Below are 19,503 nucleotides of genomic sequence, written 5' to 3'. Positions count from 1 at the left end.
TTTGAGACAAGCATATGCTAATGGCAGGATCAACCAGGTAGGAGAGGAGATGCGCGAGCGAGCCCCGCCAGCGGTCGGTCGGTCGGGGGCGGAGACAGGAGAACCCCCCCGAACGCCCCCCCACCTCACCTCCCCTCCTCCCCGAACCGCGGCTGACCCCGCGCGCTGCCGCCCGCCGCCAGAGCGATGGACGGATGGGTGCGGGACGATGACGTGGACGGGGTGGGGGGCGGGCGGGGGCAGGGGAGAGCAGGACGGAGGGACCGACACCGCCCCGCGACACGGCCGGCCCAGCGGGAAGCCAAAGCGCGAGCGAACCCGGCGCGGGGAGACGCGCGGCGGCACGGAACAGCGGAGAGGAACGCTGCGGGCGTGCGGGGAAGGAGGAGACGAGACGCGGGCGGGCATGGGCCTGTTGCCGCCACACGACCTCGGGACCAGGCACCCGCTCGAGACCCTGCGGGCAGCGAGACGCGCAGCCCGACGGGGGAGGGGGTAGACGACGCTGCCCGACACCCCCCCACCGACCGGAGCCGGCGGTGGGGGGGACCCCCGAGTGTGTGACGCCACCACGACCCCCGGCAGTGGCGGCGCGGAGAGACGGCGAGGGGACGGAGAACGTCGGCACCATGGCCTCCGGAGGCAACCGCGACGGCCACTGCCCCGACGCGCGCACGGGGGAGAACCAAACCCGCGGATGGGAGGGCACCGTGTGGAGAGAGGGCGGGGTCGCCGCGGGTCGGAGGGCGAATCCGGGCCCCGGGGGGCCCCGCTCGACCAAAAACAGCACGCCGTCGTCCAACCGAGGGCCACACGGCGGTGGCGAGAGCGGAGCGGCAACGGGAGGAGCGAGCGGATGGCGGGCCCAGGGAGCGAAAGCACTGGCCGCCGGAGCCGCAGCGGCGGGCGAGACCTCCGAGCGCGGGCGAGTCGCGGGACCGGGACGCCAGCAGCAGCCCAGTGGACAGACGGGAAGTGGAGGAGAGGAAGAGGCCCCCCGCGAGGGGGGCCCCGCGAGAGGCAAAGGAACGTTGGCGACCTCCGACCGCCAGGCGGGTCGGGACCGGAGGAGGGGAGGCGGCACGAAAAAGGGCGGCAGCATGGGGCGGGGGGCGAGCCGAGGGTGCCCCGGGGAGGGCGGACCCTCCACGGGCCGGGATGCCCCAAAGGCGGGGCCCTGGCACTCGGCGACGGCCACCGCCGCCGCCACCGCCGCCAACGGCCCACCGCGGGAATCTCACCACCCGAGGCCTCCGAGCACAAGGGCGGTCCCGCAGCAGCTGAGGACAGACAACGACGACGACGACGACGGCCACCCTGCCACCGGGCGGGCAAGACTCGAGCTACACCCCGGCCACGACCGCCGCCACCGTGGACAGGTCAGGCGCCCCCGACGACTCGTCCCGGCCCTCAAACGAGGAGGTCACCCGCCGACGGCGAGACCGACACCCCCGTCACCGGTGAGACGCACGCCCACCCCCCGCCGCTCGACGCACGTGACTCCGACCGACCCCCCTGGGCTAACTGAGGCCCGTTCTGGGAGGGGTCAGCCGCTCCAGAGGCACGGCGAGACCGGCAGGGGGCAGGGCACTACCTGCACCGGGCGAGAGAGCAGACGCCGCTGATGGGCGACCCCCATGCGATGGGTGACACGGGGGCCAAAGCACCACCGGGCTCCGCACGGACACACAGCCTCCCCTGGGGAGGGGGCCCGAGGGGCCAAGGGATCCGGGCCCGTGAGGGCCGGGGCAACGCAGCACATGCGCCGGGTGGGCTCCGAGGGGAAAACGCGAGAGGGAGGTGCCCGCCACCGGGACCGACCGGGCCGCCGGGAAAACTCTGCACGGGAATCCCACCGCCCAACAACCAAGGGCGGTCCTGCACCCATGCCCGGGACGCCGGCCGGCCCGACGTCCAACCCACCGACGCAGGCTCCACCACGGAAGCCACAGCCACGCACGGCACCATGGTGCCCCGACCGGCGGGGACCCGGATGGTCCAACGCCAACCACTGACACCCGTTCCCCAGCCCCAATGCAGGGCAGGGAAGGCCGACGGCGCCCGGAGCCTCCACAAACCGCTCTTCCTCTTCCCTCTGCCCATCCGAGTCCTGCCGGAGGGTCCGGGTACCCAGAAGGCAACGTCCAGTCACTCGGGGGAATGCCACCGCGCGGACCGCGCGAGAGCGTCTCGCTCGGCTGAGGGCCGAGAGCACGCACACCCCAAAGCCGGGCTCCGCAGCACCACCGCCGGCTGCGGCACACACAGACACGGGAGCGGACGGCATGTCATTCCCCCCCCCCATGGGAAGCACGGCTCCCGCGGGGAGAGCGGGGGATTCCATGGGCATAGGTCGGGTCCAGGAAGCGAGACCATACCCGCGCACACGCCCGTCTTCTCCGACCGTGCACACGCGGGCCCATCCGAGCCCCGACCACCGACATGACGCCCCGACGCCGGGATGTCGGCTCGGCCCGGCGGGACCCTCCCCGAACGGGGGAAAGCGTGGGCCGCGGTAGGCAATGAGCGAGGGCACTCGGCACCCCCCCATGTCTGGGGGGAATGACGGCAGAAGCCTCTCCCTGCCACAGGGTGGCGGGGAAGGGCAGGCTCTGCTACCAGTGGCTGACAGCGCAGGTAGAGGAGGGGCAGCAGCTGGGGGATCCGGTACCCCAAAGGCACCCTCTCAGATCGCTAGAGAAGGAGTTTTCTCCGCCAAGGGGGCGCCGCCCCCTGACCTAGGCTGGCTGCCCCACTTCTCCAGGCTCCCCCGACTCGAGTGGGGGGGTTTGCCGTAGTGGTCCGGTGGCCGGGCCCCGCCGAAGCAAGACCGACCAGAAACGTGAGCGTCCGTGGACAGGTCCGTTGTGTGCTGGGTCCGCGGGAGGGCCCGCCACCCCTCCGCAGCACCCGGCAGACGGCCCCCGCCCACCACGGCGGGAAACCGGCTTCCGCCCCCGCAACGGGAGAGTAGCGGAAACCCCGGACAGAGCGAGAGAGAGCCCCCGAAGGGGGCCACCTCGTCTCCCAGAGCCCGGCACAACGACAACCCACCGCCGCCGCTCACGCGCCCGCATGTGCTAGAGCCAGTTAATGCGAGGCACGCGGGCACGCACCTGAGAAACGGAGGCCGCCCAACTGCCCATGACCCAAGTGGCGGGCCGCAAGGGGGCGAATGGCAAGGCGACTCCCGTGTGACAAACAACGACCGGCTCGACCCCCAGAGGGGAACACCACCGAACGAGGAGAGCCCGAAGAGGGCAGGACCGCGAAGCCAGGTGACGGGGAAATGGCACCACCGGCTCGGCCTCAGGCACATGACAGGACGACCTGGAGCGCTCCAGGGGCACCACCGAGGGCCGGTTGAGGCACGGCAGCGTGCGCCACCGCCAGGCGGCCCCCCCCCCGCTGCGGGGAGGGGCCGGCTTGAGAGAATGGGAACCTCGGACGGTCCCGACAGAGCGAGGGTTGTCCACCGTGTCAGATGACCCCGAAAAGCCCACTCCCTGTGCACCAAGCAGGAGAGCGGCAAGAACGGGATCGGGCCGGTGTCCGCACCCCTGAACGCCCCACCCCACCGCGAGGTGGGGGAGAAGCAAGAGGCCCGCTGGCAGAACGAGAAGAGCGGTCCCATTCACGTGGAATGTCCGTCCCTCGTCTGGCGCGGCTTAGGCACGCCCGGGAGAGCACACTAGCACCATATCGATCAGCAAGGAAAGGATGCGAGAAGCGAGCAGCCACCGGTCCCCCCGGACGAGGAGGGGACCGGACCCCGAAGGAGAGCGAGCAAAGGACAGCAACCGTCCAGAGAGGGGAGAGGCCCGTTTCAGCCTTTGCGCACCCTTCTGACCTCGGGGTGATTCCGGACCCCGACCGGACGTCCCCACAATGAGAGCGAGACTGCCTGACACGCAGCGGGCACGGGGGCCCGCGGGACTGGGGGGGTCCGTTCACATCGGGGCCACGGACGCCGGGCTGGACTCGGGCGCCTTAGGCCGGAGGTTGACAGCCACGGCTGGGACACTGCCCCCAAGTACACGTGAGAGCCGGCGCACAGGGCCCAGGCAGGCGGCTCGAGCGGCGGGAGGCCAGGGAGGAAGTCCTCAAGACAGGCCCCGACCATCCCACACGCACCCAGGGGAACGACGGTCCCGATCCTCACGTCAGAGAGCCACCGAGAGAGAGCGTGTCAGCACACATCTCGCAGTCCAAACCGGTCCCATCGCATGGGAAAAGGACCGATGTCGGAAGTGGGACCGATCTGCATCTTCCCGCCGCACCTCTGGAACAGGGACCCGGCAACTGGCACCCAGGATAGCCCCATCGCCCCGAGTCCCGGAGCTCCACTGGACAACTGGAAGACCCCGTGACTCGGCATGGTCGAAGCTGCGCCTGAAGCCACGCGACGACCCCACGGCGACGGCGGTGGCGGCGGCGGCCGGGAGGTCAAAGCCAGCTCGGGAAGGCAAGGTGATAGATTCAGAAGCCCAGAAACACCGCGGCGGGAAATCAAACAAAATTAAGTCCTCTTCTTTCTCGGGGCCGCCGACCAGGCACCCCCACGGGCTCACGGCCAGACCCCGTCACCGTGCACCGATGCACAGCCCGCTGACCAGCCAAGGGCGGCACGTGTTCAGCCCGGCCATCGGCCCCGCTCCGAGACGCTGCGGACTGACCCTGGAGCTACGAGGCACAGGCTCAAGCCAGCGCAGGGCAGGGCCATGCACCCGGGCCGCCCCGTGCTCGGGCTGGCCATCGGCCCCTCTCCGAGCCGCTGAGGACCCCGGAGCTGGCTACGCGGCACCCGCCGGCCAAGGGTCGGGCCACACTCCCGGGCCGACTCACGCTCGGGCCGGCCATCGGCCCCTCTCCGAGCCGCTGAGGACCCCGGAGCTGGCTACGTGGCACCCGCTGGCCAAGGGTCGGGCCACATGCCCGGGCCGCCCCCCTCTCGCGCCGGCCATCGGCCCCGCTCCTGAGCCACTGAGGAACCTGGAGCTAGCTATGTGGCACCCGCTGGCAGAGTGCTGGTCGACCCGCCCCGGCAGCCAGGCCCGGCGCCGGCACCCGCCGGCGAAGGCAACACAGCCTCCCTCAAGAGCCTGCAGTTCCAAGCTCCACCGCCGATCCTCGCAGGGTGGCGCCTCGACAGCGGGACCAATGTCGACTCGGACGCCGACATCCTGGAACGCCGCCTCGGGCAGTGAAACCGAAACGCTGCCGTCGCCCCAGAGGAGCTCCGGCGCCATATAAAAGCGGATGAGCAACCTCAGCAGGATTGCCATCCCCCACCCCGCTCCGAACTGCTGCGGACCCTAGAGCTACACGACACGGGCTCAAGTGGGCACAAGGACGGCCACGGGCAAGGGTGTCCCTGGGCTCGGGCAGCCATAGACCCAACTCGCTCCAGGCCGCTGCCGACCACGGGGCTTAGCTCCGTGGCACCCGCCGGCCGAGGGCCGAGCCGGGCGCCAGGGCTGCCCCGCGCCCGGACCGGCCCTCGGCCACGCTCCGGGCCGCTGCCGACCACGGGGATTAGCTCCGCGGCATCTGCTGGCCGAGGGCCGCGCCGCGTGCCCGGGCCGCCCCGCGCCCGGCCAGGCCCTCGGCCCCGCTCCGGGCCACTGCCAGCCCCGGGGCTTAGCTCCGCGTCACCCGCCAGCCAAGGGCGGGGCCACACTCACCGGCTGCCCCGTGGCCCCGCTCCGGGCCTCTGCTGACCCCGGGGCTTACCTCCGCGGCACCCGCTGGCCGAGGGCCGGGCCGCGTGCCCTGGGCGGCCCGCGCCCGGCACGGCCCTCGTACCCACTCCGGGCTGCTGCCGACCCCAGGGCTTAGCTCCGCGGCACCCGCCGGCCGAGGACGGGGCCATGCTCCCGGGCCGCCCCGCGCCCGGCCCGGCCCTCGGCCACGCTCCGGGCCGCTGCCGGCCCCGGGGCTTAGCTCCACGGCACCCGCCGGTCGAGGGCCGGGCCCTGCGCCCGGGCCGCCCCGCGCCCTGCCCGGCCATCGGCCCCACTCGGGGCTGCTGCCAACCCCGGGGCTTAGCTCGGCGGCACCTGCCGGCCCAATGGCCAGGCCACGTGCCCGGGCCGTCCCGCGCCCGGCCCGGCCCTCGGCCCCGCTCCGGGCCGCTTGCCGACCTCGGGGCTTAGCCCCGTGGCACCAAGGCCGAGGGCTGGGCCGCGAGCCCGGGCCACCCCGCGCCCTGCCCTGCCCTCGGCCCCGCTCCGGGCCGCTTGCCGACCCTGGAGCTACGGCGCCACCTGCCACCGGTGTGCTCGTCCACCCGCCTGGCAGCCAGCCCCGGCGCCGTCACCCGGCTGCGAAGGCAACACGGCCTCCCTGAAGAGCCTGCTGTTCCAATCTCCACCGTCGCTCCTCGTGAGGTGGCGCCTTGACAGCGGGACCGAAGTCGACTCGGACACCGACATCCTGGAACGCCGCCTCGGGTAGTGCGTGCGAATCGCTCCCGTCAGCCCAGAGGAGCTCCGGCGCCATAGAAAAGCGGATGGCAGGTGGCGCCCGAGCAACCTCAGCGCGATCAATCGCCACCCCACCCCACGCGACTCCTGTGGAGGGAAACTAAATCCCACCGTCCCTCCCTCCCCTCGAGAAACAGGCAGGGCTGTTGGGGATGGGGAGGAGGACAATTCCCCCCCACCCCCACAATCTAGAACCACCCCCCACCACTCAGTGCGTGTGTTTGAGCGCGCGGGCCCGCCTGCCTGTTCTGTGTCTGTGTGCGTGTGTCCGTGTCCATCTCCGTCTCCCTCTCGGCCTCTGCGTGCCTGTTTGGGGTTCACAGCAGACTGGATGGACAAGGCACCCAGAGCTCAGAAGATCCACCCAAGCCCGATGAACTTGACGAAAAGACCGGGGAGGACCCGTCCGTCTGTCAGGCGCCAACCTCCCCGGAGGAATAGGCGACGCAACCCGAGAGAGAGAGAGAGAGAGACAGAGAGAGAGACAGAGAGAGACAGAGAGAGAGACAGAGAGAGAGAGAGCGTTCCGGTTCGTTGTTCCCGGGCTCCCTCCCTGGGGACACCAAGAAGATGCGGCGGCGGCGGTGGCGGTGACGTGAGACATGAAGCGGCTCTAGGAAATCATCCGAGCTGGGTCCGCAGAAAGGAGTGGTTCGGGTTCGCCCCGGCAGAGTTTCGTGGAGATTTCCACCAAGGAACCGGCACCGTGGCCCTCTCGGGCGACTGGGCACCCTCGGGAACGAGCATACCCTAGTCGTAGCCACTCGCAAAGCTAAATGCAGGACGTTGTGCAGTGTGGCGCGGCGGCGCCCACATCGAGAGAGCGCACGACCACCCGCTCGTTTCTCTTCAACATTTCCAGAATCGGTCACTGTGAAGCGGTGGTGTTGCAGGGCGGGCGGGTGTGAGTGAGTGGGTGGGTGGGTGCATGCGCGAGTGCGTGTTTCACGTGGCTTAACGCGTTTCAAAACGACCTCGGGATGGAGACGTGACACCACGAACCTAAGGGACACGTGAGGCTGGGGACATAGCCGAGGGATCCGGGTCCGTATGGCAGAAAAAAAAATAGAATGGGAGTCAAGTCAGGCACCTGTGCCACACGTGAACTATGGCAGCTTGCACCCCGTGACCCCGATTGGAATCTCTGGAGATGGACGCGGAGGGAAGACGGAGGGATGGGGAGAGATGGGGGGAGGGAAGAAAGTTTTGTCAGTTTGTCCCTGTACCTCACGGCGATTCATTCAAGACATTTATAAAAAAATACATATATATGTACACATATATATAATATACAAGCATACATATGTACGTACATACGTACACACGTACGTGTGTACGTATGTATAAAAAGAAAAACAAGCAACCGTAAGCGAGCAAGCAAGGAAGCAAGCAAGCAAAAGCAAAGAAGGAAGCAAGCAAGCATGCAAGCGAGCCAGCCAGCAAAAAGAGTACGAGTCCGTGGATAGACGCGCAGTGCGTCTCATGCTAAGTGAAATGGGTCAGAAAGAGAGGGACAGCCGGAGAAGGACTGCACTCGTGGGTGGAGTGTTCAACCACATCCCATGAGGCTCATACCTAAGGAGAGCAGATACATGGCCGGCCGGCCGAACCCGGGGCTTAGTTCCCAGGCACCCGACGGCCGTGGGCCAGGCCGCACGCCCGGGCCGCCCCGCGGCTGGCACGGTCATCGGCCACGCTCCGGGCCGCTGCCGACCACGGGTCTTAGGTCTGCGGCATTCGCTGGACGAGGGCCGGGCCGCGCGCCCGGGCCGCCCCGAGCCAGGTCCGGCCCTCTACCCCACTCCGGGCAAATTCCGACCCCGGGGCTTAGCTCCGCGGCACCCGACGGCCGAGGGCCAGGCCGCACGCCCGGGCCGCCCCGCGCCCAGCACGGCCCTCGGCCCCGCTCCGGGTCGCTGCCGACCCCGCGGCTTAGCTCCACGGCACCCGCTGTCCGAGGGATGGGCCGCGCACCCGGGCCGCCCCGCAGCCCCACTCTGGGCCAGTGCTGACCCCGGGGCTTAGCTCCGCGGCACCCTTGGGCCGAGCGCCGGGCCGTGCGCCATGACCGCCCCGCGGCCCCACTCCGGGCCCCTGCTGACCACGGGGCTTAGCTCCGCGGCACCCGCCGGCCATGGCCCGGGCCGGGCACCCGGGCATTCCCGCGCCAGGCCCGGCCCTCTACCCCACTCCGGGCCGATTCCGACCCCGGGGCCTAGCTCCGCGGCACCCGCCTGCCGAGGGCTGGGCCAAGTGCCTGGGCCGCCCCGGGCTTGGCCCGGCCCTGGGTCCCTCTCCGGGCCGTTGCTGACCCCGGGGCTTAGCTCCGCGTCACCCACTGGCCAAGGGTGGGGTCGCGCACTCTGGCCGCCCTGCACCCGAACCGTCCCTGGGCCCCGCTCTGGGCCGCTGCCCATCCCGGGGCTTAGCTCCCCGGCACTCGCCGGCTGAGGTCCGGGTCGCGCGTCTGGGCCGCCCCGAGCCCTTCCCGGCCCTCGGTCCCGCTCCGGGCCGCTGCCGACCCCGGGACTTAGCTCCCCGGCACCCGCCGAACGAGGGTCGGGCCGCGTGCCCAGGCTGCCCCACGCCTGACCCGGCCCTCGACCCTGTTCCAGGCCACTGCCGACCCCGGGGCTTAGCTCCGTGGCACCCACCAGCCGAGGTCCGGGTCGCACGCCTGGGCCACCCCGAGCCCTTCCCGGCCCTCGGTCCCGCTCCGGGCTGCTGCCGACCCCGGGGCTTAGCTCCGCGGCACCCGCCGCCCGAGGGCCCGGATGCGCGGCCAGGCCGCCCCGCGCCCGGCCCGGCCCCTGGCCCCGTTCCGGGCCGCTGCCGACCGCGGGGCTTAGCTCCGCGGCACCCGCCGCCCGAGGGCCCGGATGCGCAGCCAGGCCTCCCCGCGCCCGGCCCGGCCCCCAGCCCCGTTCCTGGCTGCTGCCGACCCTGGGGCTTAGCTCCGCGGCACCCGCCGGCTGAGGGTCAGAACGCGCGCCCGGGCCGCCCCGTGCCTGGCCCGGCCCTCGGCCCTGTTCCAGGCCGCTGCCGACCCCGGGGCTTAGCTCCGCGTTACCCGCTGGCCGAGGACGGGGCCGTGCGCCCTGGCTTCCCCGCGCCCGAACCGGCCCTCGGCCCCACTCTGGGCCGCTGCCGACACAGGGCCTTAGCTCTGAAGTACCCGCCGGCCGAGTGACGGGCCGCACACCAGGTACGCCTCGCGTCCCCGCTCCGGGCCGATACCGACCCCGGGGCTTAGCTCCGCGGCACACGCCTGCCGAGGGCCGGGCCGTGCGAATGGGCGGCCCCGCACCCGAACCGGCCCACGGCCCCGCTCTGGGCCACTACCGACCCCGGGGCTTAGCTCCGAGGCACCTGCCAGCCGAGGGATGGGTCCCGCGTCCGGGCCCCCCCCCCGTTGCCCCTCTCCAGGCCGCTGCCGACCCTGGTTCTTAGCTCCGCGGCACCCGCCAGCCGAGGGCCGGGCCGGCGCCCGGGCCGCCCTGTGCCCGGCCTGGCCCTCGGCCCCTCTCCGGGCCGCTGCCAACCCCGGGGCTTAACTCCGCGTCAACCGGTGGCTGAGGGTGGGTCCGTGCACCCAGGCCACCCCGCACCCGAACCGGCCCTCGTCCCCGCTCTTGGCCGCTGCCGACCCCTGGTCTTAGCTCCGAGGCACACGCTGGCGGAGAGCCAGGCCGGAGCGAACGGGCCGCACCGCACCCGAACCGGCCAAGGTCCGGGAAGGCGCCCGGGCCGCCCCGCGCCCGGCCTGGACCTCGGCCCCGCTCAGGGCCGCTGCCGACCCCGGGGCTTAGCTCCGCGGCACCCGCAGGCAAAGGGCCGGGCCATGCGCTGGGCCGCCCTGCGGCCCTGCTTCGGGGTGCTGCCGACCCGGGGCTGAGCTCCGCGGCACCCGCCGGCTAAGGGCCGTGTTGCACACCATGTCCGCTCCGCGCCCGGCCCGGCACTCAGACCCGCTCGGGGACACTGCCTACCCCAGGGCTTAGATCCGCGGAACACGCCGGCCGAGGGCCAGGTCGCGCGCCAGGTCCGCTCCGCATCCGGCCCGGCCCTCTGCCCCGCTCCGGAACGCTGCCGACCTGGGGCTTAGCTCCGCGGCACCTGCCGGCCGAGGGCCGGGTCGCGCGCCATGTCCACTTCGCGCCCGGCCCGGCCGTTGGCCCCGTTCGGGGACGCTGCCAAGCCCAGGCCTTAGATCCGCGGACCAGCCGGCTGAGTGTGGGGCCGCGCACCCGGGCCGCCCTGCGCCTGGACCAGCCTTCGGCCCCGCTCTGGGCCACTGCCGACCGCGTGGCTTAGCTCCGCAGCACCCACCAGCGGAGGGCTGGGCCACGAGCCAGGCCGCCCAGCACGCGGCCCAGGAATCGGCCCAGTTTAGGACCGCTGCCGAACCCGGTGCTTAGCTCCGCGGCACCCGCCGGATGAGGTCCGGGCCGCCCACAAGAGGCGCCCCGCGCCCGGCCCGGCGCTCGGCCCCGCTCCGGGCAGCTGCTGACCCCGGGGCTTAGCTCTGAGGCACGCATTGGCCGTGGTCCGGGCCGCGCGTCCGAGCCGACTCGCGGCCCCGCTCCGGGCCGCTGACGACCTCGGGGCTTAGCTCTGCGGCACCTGCCGGCCGAGGTTCGGGCCGCAGGCCCAGCCGACCCACGGCCCCGTTCCGGGCTCCTGCCCACCCCGGGGCTTAGCTCCGCGGCACCCGCCGGCCGTGGGCCGGGCCACCCGTCCGGGCCGCCCCGCGCGCGGCCCGGCCCTCGGCCCCGCTCCGGGCCGCTGCCGAGCCCACGGCTTAGCTCCGCGGCACCCGTCAGCCGAGTGCCGGGATGTGCGACCGGGCCACCCCGCACCCGGCCCACCCTCGGTTCCACTCCGGGCCGCTGCTGACCCCAGGGCTTAGCTCTGTGGCACCCGCCGGCGGGGCCGTGCCGCGCTCCCGGTCCGGCCCGTGCCTGGCCTGGCCCTCGTCCCCGCTCTGGGCCGCTACCGAACCCGGGGCTTAGCTCCACGGCACCCACCCGCCGAGGTCCGGGCCGCGCATCCGAGCCGACCCGCGGCCCTGCCCCGGGCTGCTGCCGACCCCGGGGCTTTGCTCCGAGGCACTCGCCGGCCGAGGGCGGAGCCGCGCCCCCGGGCCATCCAGCGGCCCTGTTCCGGGCCTCTGCTGACCCCGGGGCTTAGCTCCACGGCACCCGCCGGGTGAGGTCCTGGGCTGCGCGCCCATGCCACCACGCGCCCGACCAGACCCTCGGCACCGATCCGGGCCGCTGCTGACCCCATGGCTTAGCTCCGCGGCATCCACCGGCCGATGGCCAGGCCATGTGCCCGGGCCGCCCTGCGCGCGGCCCGGCGCTCTGGCCCACTCCGGGCCGCTGCCGACCCCGGGGCTTAGCTTCGCAGCACCCGACGGCCGAGGGCCTGGCTGCACGCCTGCGCTGCCCAGCGTGCAGCCCGGCCCTCAGCCCCGCTCAGGGCCGCAGCCAAGCCCGCAGCTTAGCTCCGCAGCATCCGCCAGCCGAGTGCCGGGACGTGCGACTGGGCCGCCCCGCTCCTGGCCCGGCCATCGGTCCCGATCCGGGCCGCTGTCGACCCCGTGGCTTAGCTCCCCGTCACCCGCGGCCAAGGGCCTGGCCGCGTGCCTGGGACACCCAGCGCGCGGCCCGGCCCTCTGCCCCAGTACTGGTCACTGCCGACACCGGGGCTTAGCTCCGAGGCTCCCGCCGTCCGAGGGCCTGGCCGCGCGCACAGGCCGCCCCGAGCCCGGACCAGCCCTCAGCCCCGCTCCGGACCGCTTCCGTCCCCATGGCGTAGCTCCGCGACACCCGCCGGCTGAGGGCCGGGTCGCACGCCCGGGCTGACCCGCGCCCGTCCCGGCCCTCGGCCCCGCTCCGGGCCGTTGCCGACCCCGTGGTTTAGCTCCGCGGCACCCGCTGGCCAAGGGTGGGGCCACGCGCCCTGGCCGCCCCGCGCGCGGCCTGGCCATTGGCCCCGCTCCGGACTGCTGCAGACCCCCAGGCCTAGGTCCGCGGCACCCGCCAGTTGAGTGTCTGGCCACGAGCCTGGGCTGCCTAGCACGCAGCCCGGCCCTCGGCCCCGCTCCGGGCTGCTGCCGACCCGGGGCTTAGCTCCGCGGCACCCGCCGGCTGAGGGCCGGGACTCGCGCACGGGCCGCACCGAGCCTGGCACGACCCTCGGCCCCGATCCAGACCACTGCAGATCCTGGTAATTAGCTCCGTGGCACCTGACTGCCGAGGGCCTGGCCGCGCGCCTGGGCGGCCCAGCACGCGGCCCGGCCCTCGGCCCCGCTCCAGGCCGCTGCCGACCCCGTGGCTTAGCTCCGCAGCACCCGCCGGCGGAGGGCTGGGCCGCGACCCCAGGCCGCCCTGCACGTGGCCCGGCCATCGGCCCAGTTCCGGACCGCTGCCGACCCCGGAGCTTAGATCCGAGGCTCCCGTCGGCCGAGGGACGGGCCCTGCGCCCGGGCCGCCCAGCGGCCCCGCTCCGCGCCACTGCCGAACCCGGGGTTTAGCTCCGCAGCACCCGTCGTCCAAAGTATAGGCCACGCTTCCGGGCCTCTCCGTGGCCCCGCTGCGGGCCGCTGCCGACCCCAGTGCTTAGCTCCGCGGCACCCGCCGGACGAGGGCCGAGCCTCACACAAGGGGCGCCCCGCGCCAGGCCCGGCGCTCGGCCCCGCTCCGGGCCGCTGCCGACCCCGGGGCTTAGCTCCGAGGCACGCACTGGCCGAGGGCTGGGCCGCGCGCCCAGGCCGCCCCGCGCGTGGCCTGGCCATTGGCCCCGCTCCGGACTGCTGCAGACGCCGGGGCTTAGCTCCGCGGCACCCGACAGTTGAGGGTCTGGCCGCGCGCCTGGGCCGCCTAGTGCGCGGCCCGGCCCTCGGCCCTGCTCCAGACTGCTGCCGACCCCGGGGCTAAGCTCTGCAGCACCCACTGGCCGAGGGCCGGGACACGCGGATGGGCCGTCCCGCGCCCGGCCGGCCCTCGGCCCCGCTCCGGGCCGCTGCCTTCCCTGGGGCTTAGCTCCGCGGCACCCGCTGGATGAGGGCCAGTCTGCGTGCCCGGGCCACACCGCGGCCCCGCTCTGGGCCGCTGCCGACCCCAGGGCTTAGCTCCGCCGCACCTGTCGGCTGAGGGCCGGGCCACGCGCCCGGGCCCCCACGCGCTGGGCCCGGCCCTCGGCGCCACTCAGGGCCGCTGCTTCCCCCGGGGCTTAACTCCGCGGCACATGCCGGCCGAGGGCCGGGCCGCGCGCCCGGGCCGCCTCGCGCCTGGCCCGGCCCTCAGCCCCGCTCCGGGCCGCTGCCGACCCTGGGGCTTAGCTCCGAGGCTCCTGTCAGCCGAGGGACGGCCCCTGCGCCCGAGTCGCGCAGCGGCCCTGCTCCGCGCCGCTGCCGACCCCGGGGCTTAGCACCACGGCACCTGCCAGTCGAGGGCCGGGTTGCGTGCCAGGTCCACTCCGTGCCCGGCCCGTCCCTTAGCCCCGCTCCCGAACGCAGCCGACCCAGGGCTTAGCTCGGGGCAACCGCCGGCCGAGGGCCGGGTCGCGCGCCATGTACGCTCCACGCCCAGCCCTGCCCTCGGCCCCGCTCTGGGACGCTGCCGACCCCAGGGATTAGCTCCACGGCACCCGCCGGCCGAGGGCCGGGTCTCGCGCCAGGTCCGCTCCGCGCCCGGCCCGGCCCTTGGCCCCGCTCCTGAACGCTGCTGACCCGGGGCTTAGCTCCATGGCACCCGAATCCGAGGGCCGGGTCGCACGCCATGTCCGCTCCACGCTCTTCCCGGCACCCTGACCCGGTCGGGGACGCTGCCGACCCCAGGGCTTAGCTCCGCCGAACCGGCCGGCTGAGGTCCGGGCCGCGCTCCCGGGCCGCCCCGCGCCTAGACCGGCCCTCGTCCCCCAGTTCCGAACCGCTGCAGACCCCGGGGCTTAGCTCAGAGGCACGCGCCGGCCGAGGGCCGGGCCGCGCGCACAGGACATCCCGCAGCCCCGCTCCGGGCCGCTGCCGACCCCGGGGCTTAGCTCTGCGGCACCCAGCCGGCTGAGTGTGGGGCCGCACGCCCGGGCCGCCCTGCGCCCGGACCGGCCCTCGGCCCCGCTCCGGGGCGGTGCCGACCACGTGGCTTAGGTCCGCAGCACCCGCCGGCGGAGGGCTGGGCCGCGAGCCCAGGCTGCCCCGCACGTGGCCCGGCCATCGGCCCAGTTCCGGACCGCTGCCGACCCTGGTGCTTAGCTCCATGGCACCCGCCGGACGAGGGCCGGGCCGCCCACAAGGGGCGCCCCGCGCCCGACCCAGGGCTCGGCCCCGCTTCGGGCCACTGTCGACCCCGGGGGTTAGCTCCGAGTCACGCGCTGGCCGAGGGCCGGGCCGCGCGCGCAGGTCGCCCCGGATCCCCGCTCCGGGCCGCTGCCGACCCCGGGGCTTAGCTCAGAGGCTCCCGCCAGCCGAGGGCCGAGCCGTGCCCCCGGGCCGCGCAGCGGCCCCGCTCTGGGCCTCTGCTGACCCCGGGGCTTAGCTCCGGAGCATCCACCCGCCGAGGGCCAGGCCATGTACCCGGGCCGCCCAGCGCGCGGCCCGGCGCTCTGGCCCGCTCCGGGCCGCTGCCGACCTCGGGGCACCCGCCTGTTGAGGGCCCGGGCTGCGCGCCCATGCTACCCCCGCGCCGACCCGGCCCTCGGCACCGCTTCGGGCCGCTGCCGACCCCGTGGCACAGCTCCGCGGCATCAGCCGGCCCAGGGCCAGGCCATGTGCCCGGGCCGCCACGCGCGCGGCCCATCGCTCTGGCCCGCTCCGGGCCGCTGCTGACGCCGGGGCTTAGTGCCGCGGCACCCGCCGGCCGAGGGCCGGAATGCGCGGCCTGGGCACCCCGCGCACGGCCTGGCCCTCGGCCCCGCTCCGGCCGCTGCCGACCCCGGGGCTTATCTCCACGACACCCGTCGGCTGAGGGCCTGGCCGCGCGTCCGAGCCGACACACGACCCCGCTCCAGGCCGCTGACGACCTTGGGGCTTAGCTCCGCGGCACCCGCCGGCGGAGGTTTGGGCCGCGCGCCTGAGCCGACCCACGGCCCCGTTCTGAGCTCCTGCCGACCCCGGGGCTTAGCTCCGAGGCATCCGCCGGCCGAGGGCCTGGCCTCACTCCTGGTCCGCCCGGCGCTTGGCCCGGCCCTCGGCCCCGCTCCGGCCGCTGCCAACCCCGGGGCTTAGCTCCGCGGCACCCGCCGGCTGAGGGCCTGGCCGCGTGCCCATGCCGCCCTGCACCCGGCCCTGCCCTCGGCCCCGCTCCGGGACGCTGCAGACCCCGGGGCATAGCTCCGCGGCACCCGCCGGCCGAGGGCCCGGTCGCGCGCCATGCCCGCTCTGCGACCGGCCCGACCCTCGGCCCCGCTCTGGAACGCTGCCGACCCGGGGCTTAGCTCTGTGGCACCCGCCGGCCGAGGGCAGCGTCGCGAGCCATATCCGCTCCGCGCCCGGCACTGCCCTCGGCCCCGTTCGGGGACGCTGCTGACCCCAGGGCTTAGATCCGCAGAACCAGCCGGCTGAGTGCGGGGCCGCACGCCCAGGCCGCCCTGCGCCCGGACCGGCCCTCGGCCCCGCTCCGGGCTTCTGCCGACCGCGTGGCTTAGCTCCGCAGCACCCGCCGGCGGAGGGCTGGGCCGCGAGCCCAGGCTGCCCCGCACGCGGCTCGGCCATCGGCCCAGTTCCGGACCGCTGCCGACCCCGGTGCTTAGCTCCGCAGCACCCGCCGGACGAGGGCCGGGCCGCCCACAAGGGGCGCCCCACGCCCGGCCCGGCGCTCAGCCCCACTGCGGGCCACTGTCGACCCCGGGGCTTAGCTCCGAGGCACGCGCTGGCCAAGGGCCAGGCCGCGCGCGCAGGTCATTCCGCATCCCCGCTCCGGGCATCTGCCGACCCCGGGGCTTAGCTCAGAGGCTCCCGCCGGCCGAGGGCCGAGCCGCGACCCCGGGCCGCGCAGCGGCCCCGCTCTGGGCCTCTGCTGACCCCGGGGCTTAGCTCCGGAGCATCAACCGACCGAGGGCCAGGCCATATACCCGGGCCGCCCAGCACGCGGCCCGGCGCTCTGGCCCGCTCCAGGCCGCTGCCGACCTTGGGGCACCCGCCTTTTGAGGGCCCGGGCCGCGCGCCCATGCTACCCCCGCGCAGACCCGGCCCTCGGCACCGCTGCGGGCCGCTGCCGACCCCGTGGCATAGCTCCACGACATCCTCCGGCCCAGGGCCAGGCCATGAGCCTGGGCCGCCCCACGCACAGCCCCTCGCTCTGGCCCGATCCGGGCCGCTGCCGACGCCGGGGCTTAGCGCCGCGGCACCCGCTGGCGGAGGGCCGGGATGCGCGGCCTGGGCGCCCCGCGCACAGCCCGGCCCTCGGCCCCGCTCCGGCCGCTGCCGACCCCGGGGCTTAGCGCTGCAGCACCCTTCGGCTGAGGTCCTGGCCGCGCGTCCGAGCCGACTTGCGGCCCTGCTCCGGTCCGCTGACGACCTTGGGGCTTAGCTCCGCGGCACCCGCCGGCCGAGGTTCGGGCCGCGCGCCCGAGCCAACCCACGGCCCTGTTCTGGGCTCCTACCAACCCCAGGGCTTAGCTCCGAGGCACCCGCCGGCCAAGGGCCTGGCCTCACTCCTGGTCCGCCCGGCGCCTGGCCCGTCCCTCGGCCCCCGCTCCAGGCCGCTACCAAACCTGGGGCTTAGCTCCGCGGCACCCGTCGGCCAAGGGCCGGGATGCGCGGCCTGGCCGCCCCGCGCACGGCCCGGGCCTCGGCCCCGCTCCGGCCGATGCCGACCACGGGGCTTAGCTCCGCGGCACCCGCCGGCGGAGGGCCTGGCCGCATGCCCATGCCGCCCTGCAGCCGGCCATGCCCTCGGCCCCGCTCCAGGACGCTGCAGACCCCGGGGCATAGCTCCGCGGCACCCGCCGGCCGAGGGCCAGGTCGCGCGCCATGTCCGCTCTGCGCCCGGCCCGACCCTCGGCCCCGCTCTGGAATGCTGCCGACCCGGGGCTTAGCTCCGCGGAACCCGCTGGCCGAGGGCAGCGTCGCGAGTCATATCCGCTCCGCGCCCCGCCTGGCCCTCGGCCCCGTTAGGGGACGCTGCTGACCCCAGGGCTTAGATCTGCAGAACCAGCCGGCTTAGTGCGGGGCCGCACGTCCGGGCCGCCCTACGCCCGGACCGGCCCTCGGCCCTGCTCCGGGCTTCTGCCGACCGCGTGGCTTAGCTCCGCAGCACCCGCCGGCGGAGGGCTGGGCCGCGAGCCCAGGCTGCCCCGCACACGGCCCGGCAATCGGCCCAGTTCCGGACCGCTGCCGACCCTGGTGCTTAGCTCCGCAGCACCCGCTGGACGAGGGCCGGGCCGCCCACAAAGGGGCGCCCCGCGCCCGGCCCGGCGCCTGGCCCCACTCCGGGCCGCTGTCGACCCCGGGGCTTAGCTCCGAGGCACGCGTTGGCCGAGGGCCGGGACGCGCGCGCAGGTCGCCCCGGATACCCGCTCTGGGCATCTGCCGACCCCGGGGCTTAGTTCAGAGGCTCCCGCCGGCCGAGGGCCGAGCTGCGCCCCCGGGCCACGCAGCGGCCCTGCTCTGGGCCTCTACTGACCCCGGGGCTTAGCTCCGGAGCATCCACCCGCCGAGGGCCAGGCCATGTACCCGGGCCGCCCAGCGCGCGGCCCGGCGCTCTGGCCCGCTCCGGGCCGCTGCCGACCTCGGGGCACCCGTCTGTTGAGGGCCCAGGCCACGCGCCCATGCTACCCCGCGCTGACCCGGCCCTCGGCACCGCTCCGGGCCGCTGCCAACCCCGTGGCATAGCTCCGCGGCATCCGCCGGCCCAGGGCCACGCCATGTGCCCGGGCCGCCCCATGCGCGGCCCGTCGCTCTGGCCCGCTCCGGGCCGCTGCCGACGCTGGGGCTTAGCGCCGCGGCACCCGCCGTCGGAGGGCCGGGATGCGCGGCCTGGGCGCCCCGCGCACGGCCCGACCCTTGGCCCCGCTCCGGCCACTGCCGACCCCGGGGCTTAGCTCCACAGCACCCGTCGGCTGAGGGCCTGGCCGCGCGCCCGAGCCGACCCACGGCCCCGTTCTGGGCTCCTGCCGACCCCGGGGCTTAGATCCGAGGCACCCGCCGGCCAAGGGCCGCGTCGCGAGCCATATCTGCTCCGCGCCCGGCCCGGCCCTCGGCCCCGTTCGGGGACGCTGCCGACCCCTGGGCTTAGATCCGCAGAACCAGCCGGCTGAGTGCGGGGCCGCACGCCCGGGCCGACCTACGCCCGGACCAGCCCTCGGCCCCGCTCCGGCCCGCTGCCGACCGCGTGGCTTAGCTCCGCAGCACCCGCCGGCGGAGGGCTGGGCCGCGAGCTCAGGCTATCCCGCACGCGGCCCGGCCATCGGCCCAGTTCTGGACCGCTGCCGACCCCGGTGCACCCGCCGGCGAAGGGCCCGGCCACGAGCCCGGGTCGCCCCACGACAGGCCTGACCCGCGTCCCCGCTCCGGGCCGCTGCCGACCCGGGGCTTAGCTCCACGGCACCCGCTGCCCAAAGTCTGGGCCGCGCGTCCGGGCCTCTCCGCGGCCCCGCTCCCGGCCGCTGCCAAACCCGGGGATGAGCTCCGTGCACCCGCCGGCGAAGGGCCCGGCCACGAGCCCGGGCCGCCCCACGACAGGCCTGACCCGCGTCCCCGCTCCGGGCCGCTGACGTCCACGGGGCTAAGCTCCGCGGCACCCGCCGGCCGAGTTTCGGGCCGCGTGCCCGAGATGACCCATGGCCCCGTTCAGGGCTGCTGCTGACTCTGGGGCTTAGCTCTAAGGCACCCGCCGGCCGAGGGCCTGGCCGCGCGCACGGGCCACCACGTGGCCCCGCTCCGGGCCTCTGCCAACACCGGGGCTTAGCTCCGCGGCACCCGCCGGCTGAGGACCGGGTCATGCCCCGGGGCCACCCCGCGCCTGGCCCGCCCTCGGCCCCGCTCCTGGCCGCTGCCGACCCCGGGGCTTAGCTC

The sequence above is a fragment of the Sorex fumeus genome, unplaced genomic scaffold (genome assembly GCF_029834395.1).
Source record: "Sorex fumeus unplaced genomic scaffold, SorFum_2.1 ptg000139l, whole genome shotgun sequence".
NCBI classification, from domain to species: domain Eukaryota; kingdom Metazoa; phylum Chordata; class Mammalia; order Eulipotyphla; family Soricidae; genus Sorex; species Sorex fumeus.
The sequence above is the reverse complement of the archived record's forward strand: the minus strand, read 5'-3'. Positions refer to the sequence as shown.